Source organism: Oncorhynchus clarkii, chromosome 1, assembly GCF_045791955.1.
Source record: "Oncorhynchus clarkii lewisi isolate Uvic-CL-2024 chromosome 1, UVic_Ocla_1.0, whole genome shotgun sequence".
In the NCBI taxonomy this organism is placed as follows: Eukaryota; Metazoa; Chordata; class Actinopteri; order Salmoniformes; family Salmonidae; genus Oncorhynchus; species Oncorhynchus clarkii.
The window spans coordinates 31922200-31938306 of record NC_092147.1 but is presented as its reverse complement, the minus strand read 5'-3'; positions in this window follow the sequence as shown (position 1 = coordinate 31938306).

Here is a 16107-nt window from a genome sequence, read left to right as displayed (position 1 = left end):
AGTCAACTAGCTAGGTAGCTGTTTAGCTCGGTAGCTGTTTAGCATTCTGGCACACTCACTAATTTGTTTGTAAGCCGTTAGCAAACTAGTTAGCTAACACATGTTCTTGTAAAACATTATAAAACCCACATGTGGGCAAATAAATCAGATTTGACCATTCAGACACAAATCACATGGCCAGGAATCAGATTTGTATTTGTCTTCAGACCAGCTATAAATTTGCTTCCGCTTCCGCTTTTAGCTGTTCAGACTGCAGGAAGAAGAACAGATTCTTATCGGGATATGCAAAAAAATATACATTTAAGTCACTTCAAACTGCCAATGCGAACATGGCTTTGGAGACTTGCAGGATGATGTGACGGTCCAGACTGACAGACTTGATACTGATATCTCTAAATGGAGAGAGACCTCGCAATCTGCATTAGAATTTTACTAGACACAACTTCTACTTGTATTGTCTTTTTTTTTAATTATTATTGAATTGAATGGTATCAGTCAATATGGGGAGGGAGAAACCCTCTGTATTCTGCACCAGGATCAGGGTACTCCTGTTGTATACGGGACACCACACAGGAAGGTATGACCACTCTGACATGTTTGCCAAGGTAGCCCCCTTAACACCAGACAAAATGTCGATAGACACAGTATCTGTATCGGCTGGAAATGAAAATGAAAGGTGAATGGTACACATTGTGAATGGTACCAGACATCTGCCTGTAGTTATTGAACTCAACCTGCATGAGGTTTGTTTGTTGTGATTGAGTGCGGGGAAACAGCTGCGGGCAAGGTTCTGACAGATGTGTGTGTGTGTGTGTATGTGTGTGGACATGTTTAACAATAGAATAGTAAACAAATAAACATTTGACCAACTAGGGACATTTTGTTAGTCCCTACAAGGTCAAATGCTATTTCTAGGGGGTTTAGGGTTAAGGTTAGAATTAGTGTTAGGAATAGATTTAGGTTCAGGGTTATTAGCTAGGGTTCGTTTTAGGGTTAGGAGTTAGGGTTAGGTTTAGGGCAGGGGATCTTAAACTTTTTCAGCCTGGGACCCAAATTTGAAATTCTGTATTTTCAATGGACCCAAGCTTATGAAAACATTGCAACTCTACGTAAATATCGGTACATTTAATTGCCCTTACGCCTAAAACAAATGCAATATAGACAAAAACAAATAACAATTATATGAAATACCCATATGAATAGCAATTCATGTTTATTTTTCCGCATTAAAAACACTAACATATCTGTCTAGGTTGGAAGTGTTGCTGATAAAATAAAATAAATCGTTTTCATTCTGGAATTAAATAATTGATCACATCACACAGGTGTATAACAGAACCACACGGCTTAGTTTTTGATAGTGCAACCTTAAGTAACATACAAATAAAACATTATCAGGCCTGTAGAAAGTATTGAACAAAAAGGTCTAGTTAAAATACAATAAATAATTTGTATTTGGAACTGGAATAAACTGATTGATCACATCATACAGATGTAGACCAGAAAACACACACACACACACGCACACACACACGCACGCACGCACACACACACACACACACACACACACACGCACGCACGCACACACACACACACACACACACACACACACACACACACACACACACACACACACACACACACACACACACACACACACACACACACACACACACACACACGAGAGGTGTGTGACTGGTTGAAGTTTTCAACAGGCATGTCTATTCTGGGCTCAGTTCTTGACAGTGCCACCCTGAGGTCAACACTGAGGTCATGCTCAGCATTGAGTCTGTTTCTGTACTTGTTTTTTAAGTACGCCAGAGTTGTAAACCCTGACTCATAAGGGTATATGGTGCCAAACTGGATCAGAACATCTACCTCTTTCTCAGTCAGGCAGGAGACCGCTTCCTGTTGTAGATAAGCAACCCAGAACTGTGTGTGTGTTTGCCTCAAAAGCATCTTGCTTCAATAAGTTTATTCCAGAATAAAAATGATTACTTGTATTTTAACAGCAACAGTTCAAACCTAAACTTGTTTTCAACTATCATTTCTACAGTAAGGCCTGATAACTTTTCATCTTAATCTGTACTGTTACTTAGGGTTAGGTTCAGTAGAGTAGCTAACTAACTTCCTTTGGCTAACGTTAGCTAGCTATTAGCTGTGTACAAGGGTATTGTTAGAAAGAGAAACTCACATCTACTACTATGTGCGATAGTACTCCCTTATTTCTGCTTGTCATCACCTGTTAGAAAATGACAACAATGCCTTTCTGGCTGACTTACTTCTCTACTGTTTCCTGAAGCATTGTTCCCCTTCTGAAATAACTCCCGAGGTTTAGCTGTGGATGTCTGGTCAGGAGGTGTCTTTTTAATTTGTTCATTTTGAGACACTCATTAGTAAGAACTTATATGTATGAGCCAAGAGAGAGAAGCTCATCGCTGTATTTTCACTGTATGAGCTCAGTCAGAACTTGTGGCTAGCTTGAGGTCATGATGACAGCAGTGAGTGATGGTGAGTGAGTGGCTGACAGTGCATCATCTGCTGCTGAACGACAGCGCATCAGCGCGTGGGTCGCGGAGTGATCTTCAATAAAACTGGTGAAAAAATATATGGTAAACCGCAAAGCACAGAGAGTGCAGTTGCACTTGGCCAAATCAATTCCAGTAATCAATGAAATAATTATACATTTACTAAAACACGTCGCGACCCACCATTAACAGGTCCCATACTTAACCCCAGTTTAGGGTTAAGGTTAGGTTTTTGGGTTAAGGTTAGGATTATGGTTAAGGTTATGGTACGGGTTAGGTTTAGGATTGGGGAAAATAGGATTTTGTATGGGACTGAATTGTGTGTCCCCACAAGGTTAGTTATACAAGACTGTGTGTGTGTGTGTGTGTGTGTGTGTGTGTGTGTGTGTGTGTGTGTGTGTGTGTGTGTGTGTGTGTGTGTGTGTGTGTGTGTGTGTGTGTGTGTGTGTGTGTGTGTGTGTGTGTGTGTGGGATGTTGTGTTCAGTCCCCTGACGGTTACTGTAATTCGACCACTGATGAGTGAACAGCACAAACACAGAGACATAATATGGAACAAACAGAGAAATAACATGGAATACTCTCACTTTACACTCCCCCTCCTTCCCACCTTCCCTTTTTCCTCCCTCTTGAGAGGTCACAGGTGGCAGTGCTAGAGGGCGATTGGGGCTGTGAGAAAAAGGAGGCCAGAGTCTGGTGTTTTTATACTCACACACTATGTCAAACGGCAATGCATATGTGCATGCATATGCAGAAAGATCAGTACAGATTCAAGGCGACATTTTACGATTTTCAGGTACCCAGGACATCCAGAGACACCGTACAAAACCGACCACTAGGAGCAAAAAAAACAACTCAGCTGGGATTAAACCCATGGTCTATGGAGCAGGAGCTCACTGCTTAGACCACTGCGCATTACACAACAATGAATTATCAAGGCGAGTCTTAATTCATTTTTTAAAGTGAACCGTGGAGTTGTTTTTCTGTTTTATAACTTGTCCAACCTTAATTCCTTAACTTAACTGTAGAGTTGTTTCTATGAGCCTAATATGTGACCAACCAGCTCGATTCGGTCTTATGTAGCAACACTGTAAATGGTGATGTTTTTAACATTGGATAAAAGTATAGACTCAGAGTTAGAAAATTGTACATCATACACCACAGTTGAGGAACAATGGGAAAGTAATTCTGCTTTGAAAGTTGATAAAACTTGTAACCCCAAAATTGCCCATGTTTTAGTTCACATACTGGAGAGCTCCTCTTTGTCTACACCCATTCAGCATCGTTCACACCCTCTTATGCCTTAGTCTCACCCATCTCTTTAGTATTCACATGTTCCACCATGTGCTAAACAGTGAGTAAGGTAGTGTACTAAACAACCACAGATTTCAAGACTAAAGGCTGGTTTATGCTACCTCTATCGAAATACAGTTGTAGCAGGGACCTGTTGAAAATTCTATTGTCTTCCAACATCAAACTTGTTGTTGTCGTTATGTATAAACACAAAAACGACAGGCTGCATGACCTCAGCAGCCTGGTGGACCAAAATAGCATAGCTGGTGTATTTGCACACCAATAAACCCATCTGTTTGAAAATGAAATTAATACATATCAATATAGCAAGCCATGGAACTAAATGCAACTTTCTAAATAATGTCTTAATTCGTTTCTAACGTTACGTTAGCAGGCTAGCCTGTTGAAATAATGACCATATCATATATCTGACAACGTCTTAACCTTATTTCATTTGAATTCATTATCACAGGAAAATAAACTCACAACAAGATCATTACTTACAAGTTATTGGCAAGCTATTTACAGAAAATAGCTTACGGTTGTGAGTGTGATGAAATAAAAGCAGGACATTCCACCAGAGAATTTTACAATTTGGGCACTGTCTCATTGGCCTAATGTTAGATCCTAATTTGACTTTGGAGCAGGTCATATTGTTCTTCACATTACCACACTATATCAATTACACTCTACGTTTATTTGTCACATGCACAGGATACAGAAGGTGTAATCCACAAACTCCGGCTCTGAGGGTAATGTGTTCAACCCTAGTGACATGCACTTATTTTTGTAAATTCAATAATGATGTTTGAAGAAATGTGGAAAAACTTCTAATTGTGCAGTGAGACTGTGAGAGCTTGTTGGCGTGTGTGTGCGTGTATGTGTGGTTTTGTGTGAGCACTGTGTGTCACAGTGCTGATTTACACAGACAGTAGGAGTTCCACCTGCCAATCAGTTACAACCTCAACCAGGAGGTCCAGTGGTAAACCTAGCACAGAGTGGTTACACACTTAACTGTGGGGGAGGAGGGGACAGAAGAGAGAGAAAAATAGAAAGAGCAAGAGAGAGAAAATGGTGAGAGAGATTGTGAGAATGAAAGAGAGAGTGAGAAAGTGTAAATACTATTCTAAGGCAGGGTTTCCCAAACTCGGTCCTGGGGCTCACCCTGGGTGAACGTTTTTTATTTTCTTCCCTAGGGCAAAAACCAAAACATTCACCCAGGGTGGGCCCCAGGACCAAGTTTGGGAAACCATATGCAGTGCCTTCGAAAAGTATTCGGACCCTTTGACATTTTCCACGTTGTTACGTTACAGCCTTAACTTCTCTAGGGTAGGGATTTGGAATTTTGGATAAAAAGCATGCCCAAATTAAACTGCCTTCTACTCAGGCCCAGAAGATAGGATATGCATATCATTAGTGGATTTGGATGGAAAACACTCTAAAGTTTCCAAAACTCTTAAAATAATGTCTGAGTATAACGGAATTGATTTGGCAAGCGAAAACCTGAGAAAAATTCATTCAGGAAGTAGGATATTTTTAGTTTGTTGTAGTTTTCTATTCAATGCCATTACAATATCCATTGACTTAGGACTCAAATTGCAGTTCCTATGTCTTCCACTAGATGCCAACAATCTTTAGAAATTGTTTCAGGCTTGTATTCTGACAAATGAGGGAGTAAGAGCAGTCTGAATGAGTGGACCCTGCCGTGTCACAGAGCTTTTTCATGGGCGCGACCGAGAGAGTGCCTTTCTTGTTTACCTTTTATGTTGATGACGTTATTGTCTGGTTGATTATTTAGGCTAAAAACAACCTGAGGATTGAATATAAACATCGTTTGACATGTTTCTACGAACTTTATGGATACAATTTGGATTTTTTTGCCTGTCTGTTGTGACTGCGTTTGAGCCTGTGGATTACTGAAGAAAACGTGCGAACAAAGCGGAGGTTTCGGATGTAAAGAGAGACTTTATTGAACAAAAGGAACATTTATTGAATAAATGAATGCCTTCTGAGTGCAAACATATGAAGATCATCAAAGGTAAGTGATTCATTTTATCTCTATTTCTGACTTGTGTAACTCTTCTACTTGGCTGGCTACTGTTTGTAATGATTTGTCTGCTGGGCTATGTTCTCAAATAATTGTAAGGTTTGCTTTCGCGGTAAAGCAATTTTGAAATCTGACACTGTGGTTGGATTCACAAGAAGTTAATCTTTAAACCTATGTAAAATAGTTGTATCTTTTCTGAATTATTATTTGGCACTCTGCAATCTCACTGGATGTTGGCCATGTGGGACGCTCGCGGTTAATCTAAAATAGTTTTTTTCCCTCATCAATCTACACCGAATACCCATAATGACAAAGCAAAAACAGGTTTTTAACATTTTTGTAAATGTATAAAAAATAAAAACGGAAATATTACATTTACATAAGTATTCAGACCCTTTACTCAGTACTTTGTTGAAGCACCTTTGGCAGCGATTAGAGCATTGACTCTTCTTGGGTATGACACTACAAGCTTGGTACACCTGTATTTGGGGAGTTTCTCCCATTCTTCTCTGCAGATCCTCTCAAGCTCTGTCAGGTTGGATGGGGAGCGTCGCCACACTGCTATTTTCAGGTCTCTCCAAAGATGTTAGATCAGATTCCAGTCCAGGCTCTGGCTGGGCCACTCAAGGACATTCAGAGATTTGTCCCAAAGCTACACCTGCGTTGTCTTGGCTGTGTGCTTAGGGTCGTTGTCCTGTTGGAAGGTGAACCTCCGCCCCAGTCTGAGGTCCTGAGCGCTCTGGAACAGGCTTTCATCAAGGATCTCTCTGTACTTTGCTCTGTTCATCTTTTCCTCGATCCTGACTAGTCTCCCAGTCTCTGCTGCTGACAAACATCCCCACAGCATGATGCTGCCACCACCGTTTCCTCCAGACGTGTTGCCTGACTTTCAGGCCAAAGAGTTCAATGTTGGTTTCATCAGACCAGAAAATTTAGTTTCTCATGGTCTGAGAGTCTTTAGGTGCCTTTTGGCAAACTCCAAGCGGGCTGTCATGTGCCTTTTACTGAGGAGTAGCTTCCGTCAGGCCACTAACATAAAGACCTGATTGGTGGAGTGCTGCAGAAATGGTTGTCCTTCTGGAAGGTTCTCCCATCTTCACAGAGGAACTCTAGAGCCCTGTCAGAGTGACCATCAGGTTTTTTGTCGCCTCCCTGACCAAGGCCCTTCTCCCGATTGCTCAGGCCAGCTCTAGGAAGGGTCTTGTTGGTTCCAAACTTCTTCCATTTAAGAATTATGGAGGTCACTGTCTTCTTGGGGACCTTCAATGCTGAAGAAAGTGTTCGGTACCCTTCCCCAGATCTGTGCCTCGACACAATCCTGTCTCAGAGCTCTAAGGACAATTCCTTCTACCTCATGGCTTGGTTTTTGCTCTGACTTGCGTTGTAAACTGTGGGACTTTATATAGACTGGTGTGTGCCTTTCCAAATCATGTCCAATCAATTGAATTTACCACAAGTGGACTCCAATCAAGATGTAGAAACATCTCAAGGATGATCAATGGAAACAGGATGCACCTGAGCTCAATTTAGAATCTCATAGCAAAGGGTCTGAATACTTATGTAAATAAGGTATTATTTTTTAAATATAAATTTGCAAACATTTCTAAAAACCTGTTTTCACTTCGTCAGTATGGGGTAATGTGTGTAGTTTGCTGAGTATTTTTTATTTATTTAATCCATTTCAGAATGGCTGTAATTTAACTAAATTTGGAAAATGTCAGGGGTCTGAAAACTTTCCAAAGGCAACGTACTGAGGAACAGGGGGTTGTCACCGCTTTGTGGGTTACAACGCTCACACATGTACGCAAGCACGCACACACGCACGCACACACACACACACACACACACACACACACACACACACACACACACACACACAAACACACACACACACACAGGTCATCTGTGGCCTGTGAACCCTGAACACCTGGACAGCTTAAATGAACGACCAGTCTCTCTCAAGACAAAGGCTGCAGTGTCTCTGCAACACACACACACATGCACACACACACACACACACACACACACACACACACGTGCGCGCACACGCACACACGCACACACACACACAGCCTGCTACTGTCTGTTATAGAAGGGAAGAGGGCTCCAACGCATTCTCATATACATTGAGGGAGCAGGGAGAGAAGAGAGAGGGAGAACACATCTCCCCAAATGATGATTTTGGAGGTTCTATTAGGTGTCCTACTTCAACCAGGGCCACTGTGTGTGCAAGGATAGTGATGTCACATTATAAGACTAGAGGACTATGAAGGCAGGTATTTTAGCTGCCATGTAAGCAGAGATCAATAGCTGTACTGAGCTGAACCAGCTGTGAGCTGCATTCGTATAATTTAATGTGGGAGTTTTTCCTAGCCACCGTGCTTCTACACCTGCATTGCTTGCTGTTTGGGGTTTTAGGCTGGGTTTCTGTACAGCATTTTGTGACATCAGCTGATGTAAGAAGGGCTTTATAAAAACATTTGATTGATCGATGTGCATTAGGGAAAGTAAAATGCATTATAAAATGAGCATCACATATCAAAATTCACAAGTCAAAATCCAAAACAAATCCAAAACAAATCCAATACAAATCCAATACATTACAAATGCAATACAAATACATTATAAATTCAATACAAATGCATTACAAATACAATACAAATTCAATACAAATACAATACAAATTCAATACAAATGCGTTACAAATTCAATACAAATACAATACAAATTCAATACAAATGCATTACAAATACAATACAAATTCAATACAAATTCAATACAAATGCATTACAAATACAATACAAATTCAATACAAATTCAATACAAATACATTACAAATTCAATCCAAATTCAATACAAATACATTACAAATTCAACACAAATTCAAAACAAATCCAATACAAATCCAATACATTACAAATTCAATGCAAATACATTACAAATTCAATACAAATGCATTACAAATACAATACAAATTCAATACAAATTCAATACAAATGCATTACAAATACAATACAAATTCAATACAAATTCAATACAAATACATTACAAATTCAATACAAATTCAATACAAATGCATTACAAATACAATACAAATACAATACAAATCCAATACAAATTCAATACAAATTCAATACAAATGCATTACAAATACAATACAAATACATTACAAATTCAATACAAATTCAATACAAATTCAATACAAATACATTACAAATTCAATACAAATTCAATACAAATGCATTACAAATTCAATACAAATTCAATACAAATTCAATACAAATGCATTACAAATACAATACAAATTCAATACAAATTCAATACAAATACATTACAAATTCAATACAAATACAATACAAATCATGATATAACTTACTTCTGGTCACAATTAAACTATAATGGAATGAGCGCTGAGACCTCTGTGGGAGGGCTGAATCTATCCCAGAATGCACCATTTCTGTGACATTGTCCATGCTCCATGCTCCTGTCAACAGGCTGTGTGTTTTCACTGTTTCTCACCGAGCCTCCAGGAAGTCAGAATCACAGCCACCAAACAGCTGCATTCTGCAGGGACAGGTTAGGAAAACACGCACACGCACGCAAGCACACACACACACGCACACACACACACACACACACACACACACACACACACACACACACACACACACACACACACACACACACACACACGCACGCACACACACACACACACACGCACACATATCTGCACATATGCACACACACAGACACACACACACACACATCCTCCGGGAGCGGTCTGCTGGTCAGCACAATAACAGACCTTCTGAGAACTGGAACAGAGCAGGAACACATCGCCCCAGAGGGACCGGACACACCTTTGTCTACTACAATGCTTTCCGCTGCAGGGACACAGAAAAAGACCCTGAAACCCAATATGAAATAGCAGCATTTGAGCCTTATTTCCCCTGAGTGTGACAGTCTGAAAGTTTCCAGAGACACACTGCTGGTGCTGAAAGACTTGTCTATGTCCAGCCTGAGCCAAGAGAGACCAAGGACAAGGCGAAAATTAACTTGTACCTGGCTTGCCAGAGGAGAGCAGAGCAGATGAGTATGATGAAGGGTGAGGAATGCTTCTCTGTGTATTTACTTACAGTCCATGCACCTTTACAGCAGGGAGCTGGGTCTATATATACACACAGTGAAGAATCTTTGGTGTCGACTCACCTTACCACTCTACAGTACATCATTACTGTCTACTCCAATAGCAGGGATAATATATGTATTTCTCTTAGTGTCATGTGACATAAATACTTATATATAGTTAGATCCTGAGCCGAGTCATATCAAAGACTGTAAAGATGGGACCCGATGCGTCTCTGCTTAGTACTCAGCATTAAGGAGATACACTACATGACCAAAGGTATGTGGACACCTGATCATCGAACAACTCGTTCCAAAATAATGGGCATTAATATGGAGTTGGTGTCCCCCCTTTGCTGCTATTTCAGCTTCCACTCATCTGGGAAGGCTTTCCTCTAGTTGTTGGAACATTGCTGCGGGGACTTTCTTCGATTCAGCCACAAGAGCATTAGTGAGGTTGGGCACTGATGTTGGGCAATTCATCCCAATGGTGTTCGATGGGGTTGAGGTCAGGGCTCTGTGCAGGCCAGTCAAGTTCTTCCACACTGATCTTGACTAACTATTTCTGTAAGGACCTTGCATTGTGCACGGGGGCATTGTCATGCTGAAACAGGAAAGATCCTTCCCCAAACTGTTGCCTCAAAAAACAGAATTGTCCAGAAAGTAATTTTATGCTGTAGCGTTAAGATTTCCCTTCCTTGGAACAAAGGAGCCTAGCCCTAACCATGAAAAACAACCCCAGATCAATATTCCTCCTCCACCAATGTTTAAAGTTGGCACTATGCATTGGGACAGGTAGCATTCCCCGCTAGTTGGAGAAGCGTGATTCATCACTCCCGAGAATGCGTTTACACTGCTCCAGAGTCCAATGGCAGCGAGCCTTACACTACTCCAGCCAGTGCTTGGCATTGCGCTTGGTGATCTTAGTTGTGTGTGCGGCTGCTCTGCCATGGAAACCCTTTTCATAAAGCTCCCGACTAACAGTTATTTTGCTGACGTTGCTTCCAGAGGCAGTTTGAAACTCGGTAGTGAGTGTTGCAACCGAGGATAGATGATTTTAATGTGTTATAAGTTTCAGCACTCGGCGTTCCCGTTCTGTGAGCTTGTGTGGCCTACCACTTTGTCGCTGAGCAATTGTTGCTCTTAGATGTTTCCACTTCACAATAACAACACTTACAGTTGACAGGGGCAGCTCTAACAAGGCAGACATTTGACAAACTGACTTGTTGGAAAGATGGCATCCTATGACGTTTCACGTTGAAAGTCACTGAGCTCTTCGTAAGGCCATACAGCCAATGTTTGTCTATGGAGATTGCATGGCTGTGTGCTCGATTTTAAACACATGTCAGTAAGAGCTGTGCCTGAAATAGCTGAATCCACTCATTTGAAGCTGTGTCCACATACTTTTGTATATATACTGTAGTTGGGGTAAAGCCACGATAGACTAGCATCCTGTACTCCTGCCTCGGGACTGTACTTTGACCTACAGTAACATTGGCTGTATTCTCACTACGAGAGATTCTCTAGAGGTTTTCGAGACCTTTTACTTTAATGCAAACTTGCAACTTTTCCGCATCCCCTGCGCCAGCTGTGGATGTCGTGGGCGAGCCTTTCTTGAGATTCACCACCCCTCCGAGCCATCGGATGTAAAAATAATTGTCTCATGTTGCCAAATGCACCTACCGTAAATATCTTTATTTCAGAGCAATGTTTTTGAAATAGATTAAATGTACAGACATTTTACTTATATTTTAGACATTTAATTGGGCTTTTACCTTCAAATGCAGTAATAGCCCATTGCATGGTCACCGTGGCTTTAAAAAAACAGCTGGCAAAAGTGTTTCTGGGTGAGACAGCATTGGCAGGCAAGTCAACAATAACTCCCTAAACTGTGAATGAGCTAAAAGCTAACGTTTTCAAGTGCAATTTGCTTAGCTATATCCTATATCCCATGTAGGCCTAATTACTGTAAAGGTTTGCATTATAGATAAAAAAAAATGCCTGGTTTTGTTTTGAGTTAATAAGCTTAAATTGTAATGTAGATGGCTGGTTTAGCTAGCTAGCTAACGTTAGCTAGCAATGTTAGTCAATTCTGTGATGCATAGCCTTCATTATTTGTTTAGCTTGCTACCTAGCTCTGCATAATGCATATGATACTGTAGGGTAACGTTAATGCACTTTTGTATTAGAGAGCTGTAGCTAATTGTTTTTTTCATAGTTAAGGTTGTTGGTAGCGTAGTCATAATGTTGTTATCTAGCCCACTAGTTGTGTCTGACTCCTGTAATTTGAATTTTCAAATGGAAAAATAAAACACATGCTTGTGAATGTGTGTGTGTATAATTTTGTATTGTTGAAGTGTGTAATGGCTTAGATGAGAAGCTGCTCTTATAGCATTATTCCAAACTGTCTACTGTGTAGACAGTTTACAGTAAAGTGTAGACCTCTACAGTACTAGAGGTGTGCAGGGAGAATGTAGCTTCGCTACTGTGTAGACAGTTTACAGTACTGTGTAGACCTCTACAGTACTAGAGGTGTGCAGGGAGAATGTAGCTTCGCTACTGTGTAGACAGTTTACAGTACTGTGTAGACCTCTACAGTACTAGAGGTGTGCAGGGAGAATGTAGCTTCGCTACTGTGTAGACAGTTTACAGTACTGTGTAGACCTCTACAGTACTAGAGGTGTGCAGGGAGAATGTAGCTTCGCTACTGTGTAGACAGTTTACAGTACTGTGTAGACCTCTACAGTACTAGAGGTGTGCAGGGAGAATGTAGCTTCGCTACTGTGTAGACAGTTTACAGTACTGTGTAGACCTCTACAGTACTAGAGGTGTGCAGGGAGAATGTAGCTTCGCTACTGTGTAGACAGTTTACAGTACTGTGTAGACCTCTACAGTACTAGAGGTGTGCAGGGAGAATGTAGCTTCGCTACTGTGTAGACAGTTTACAGTACTGTGTAGACCTCTACAGTACTAGAGGTGTGCAGGGAGAATGTAGCTTCGCTACTGTGTAGACAGTTTACAGTACTGTGTAGACCTCTACAGTACTAGAGGTGTGCAGGGAGAATGTAGCTTCGCTACTGTGTAGACAGTTTACAGTACTGTGTAGACCTCTACAGTACTAGAGTTGTGCAGGGAGAATGTAGCTTCGCTACTGTGTAGACAGTTTACAGTACTGTGTAGACCTCTACAGTACTAGAGGTGTGCAGGGAGAATGTAGCTTCGCTACTGTGTAGACAGTTTACAGTACTGTGTAGACCTCTACAGTACTAGAGTTGTGCAGGGAGAATGTAGCTTCGCTACTGTGTAGACAGTTTACAGTACTGTGTAGACCTCTACAGTACTAGAGTTGCGCAGGGAGAATGTAGCTTCGCTACTGTGTAGACAGTTTACAGTACTGTGTAGACCTCTACAGTACTAGAGGTGTGCAGGGAGAATGTAGCTTCGCCAAAGCCATGGTAAGTGTAGCTAATGTGAACACAAAAAAATATGAATATCTGGTGACTTACGAGAACCCTGCTGGTATCAAGTCTAATGAATCTGAACGGGCCCATTGACAATGAGCCTGTTTGATTAACTACTCAGACACCCAGGCAACATGGGTGACACACACACGCACACACAAAAACACCACAAACACTACAGACTCTCAGAGACAGGGGCAACAACGATTATGTCCGAACCCCACTCTGTTTAGTCAGCCTCACCCAACTGCCTTTATTCATGCCAAGGACAGAAACAAGTTCTGGTGTGTCTGGACAAAATGGAACCTGATTACCTGGCCTTACAATCAACTTTAGCAAAGTGCTACTTCCTCCATCTTGCTATAGCTCAAGTTCATACCGTCTCATCAACATTCCTTGCGGTATTAAGACATTCACGACTGAGCTGTGTGTGTGTGTGTGTCAACCAGGCTGTGAGTTGGTGTGTGTGTGTGTGTGTGTGTGTGTGTGTGTGTGTGTGTGTGTGTGTGTGTGTGTGTGTGTGTGTGTGTGTGTGTGTGTGTGTGTGTGTGTGTGTGTGTGTGTGAGGGGTAATAATGTTCGGCCACATGGCCCCAGTCTGGACAGCTGCGTTGGCCACAGACTGGCCTCACACCTCCTCTGTGCCTTAAGGAAACACACTGAGGCACATCCAAGGGAATTCATCCTGTTCTGATAGCCTGATAGACACAGCCCTGGGGTTAGCATGGAGCCTGTCCTGTGTGTGGTCTGTAAGCCAATGCCCTTGTTATGCTGCTCTACGTGATCCACACTTGTACCTCAGGATTTACTTGAGAGGGTGGTAGAGGGAGGACATACACACAAATATACATATACGCATGCATGCCCACACACACATAAACACACTCATACACACTCTCACACACTGACACACACAGTGCCTCCGTGCCAACATCAGGTGTAAATGCCCGACTAACGAACACACAAAGGCCTATTCTCACATAGCGTGTGGTGGGATAAAAAAAACACACCGATTTGTCACAGAAAGCAGCTTACAGCCACCCACAACTCAGCTAAGGAGAGGCTAGTGTTCCCACTATAAGATAGTGTTACAGTGTTGAACAATCCTGACAGCATTAGTCCCCGTGTTAGTGTGGAGTAGACAGAGTCAGCCGAGGACAGCCATCCACGTGAAGCCAGGTTACATTACCATTACCTAAACAGCAGGGATATTCAAGCCGATCCACACTGCTACCTCTCAGATCTGTTTACCCCGGTCTTTCAGGATCAGACCTATTAGCTAGATATCTGAAGAGCCATGCAACTTACAGGGTTACTAGGGTTAGCCATGAGGCCATCTACCCATGTTCTATATAAGCTGGCACCAAAAGTCTTAAGACAACAGTATTACAATATGAATTTGAATGTTAATGTCATGGAACCTTTGGTGCCAACATCTAGGATCTTTTGCCAAACTCTAAGGCACTGGTATTTGTGCTTTCTATATTGTTTATTTACCTGATTATGCACGTCTACATGTTCCTGGTACCTTAGGGTTGCTGGTATCTGCAATCCAAAACCACTGAAAACTCTGTAAAAACATCCTTCACTAGCATGTGCAGGCTGTGTGGTATTGGTAAGGAGAGAAGCGACAGCAATATCTCTACCCCCCCGGCCCTGTAAGGAATCTGCTTGTCACTCAATTAATAGGGTTTTTTGTTTTACGTGAACATGAGATCAGCAGACCACAAGCTGTCCTGTAAATACTGTCAATGTTACGGGGATTAGTAAAATATCTAATTGAGATGTCTAGGGAGGCAGAACACAGGGGTAGAAAACTTGATCATCCTCAAAGTTTTTTGTTGTTGTTGTTTTTCCACAAAAAAAATATGTGGAAAATTTTGGAATCATGCAATTTAAACACAAACATAACATAGACCATACATTTCACTAGGATTCACAGCTGCTGGGGGATACAATGAAGACCCTGCTACAGCCTCACTCCCCAGAGACTGACCTCACACTGGGGCTAAGAATAAACCACCCTGGATCGAGAGAGAGATATTGACAAAACAAGAGGGAGAGAGAGATTGACAAAACAAGAGGGAGAGAGAGATTGAGAGAGAGAGAAAAAGAGAGGGAGAGAGATTGAGCGAGAGAGAAAAAGAGAGGGAGAGAGAAAAAAAGAGAGGGAGAGATAGATTGAGCGAGAGAGAAAAAGAGAGGAAGAGATAGATTGAGCGAGAGAGAAAAAGAGAGGGAGATAGAGATACCAGTTGACATACTGCCCTAACCCTGGTTTGGGCATCTTCATAACCTGACCCAATCTTCTTATGTCCACTCCATTTCTAGTCCTCTCTAGCCCTGGCATGTAGGCGTTACTGGATGTAGAAGGGAGTTATAACTAATTACAGGACACAGTTTAGAGTCCCATGTTTTGTACCATCCACAATACTGTACATACATTTTCCTGACTGATGTAGAGGTTAATCATATTGTTAACATTAGCTATTATGTGTGTGTGTGTGTGTGTGTGTGTGTGTGTGTGTGTGTGTGTGTGTGTGTGTGTGTGTGTGTGTGTGTGTGTGTGTTTCTGTTGGGAGATAGATGCTAGGGTTATGAATAACTTTAGTGGGAGCGGAACACTCCGGAGAGGATGAGTGTAGTAATGTGTGT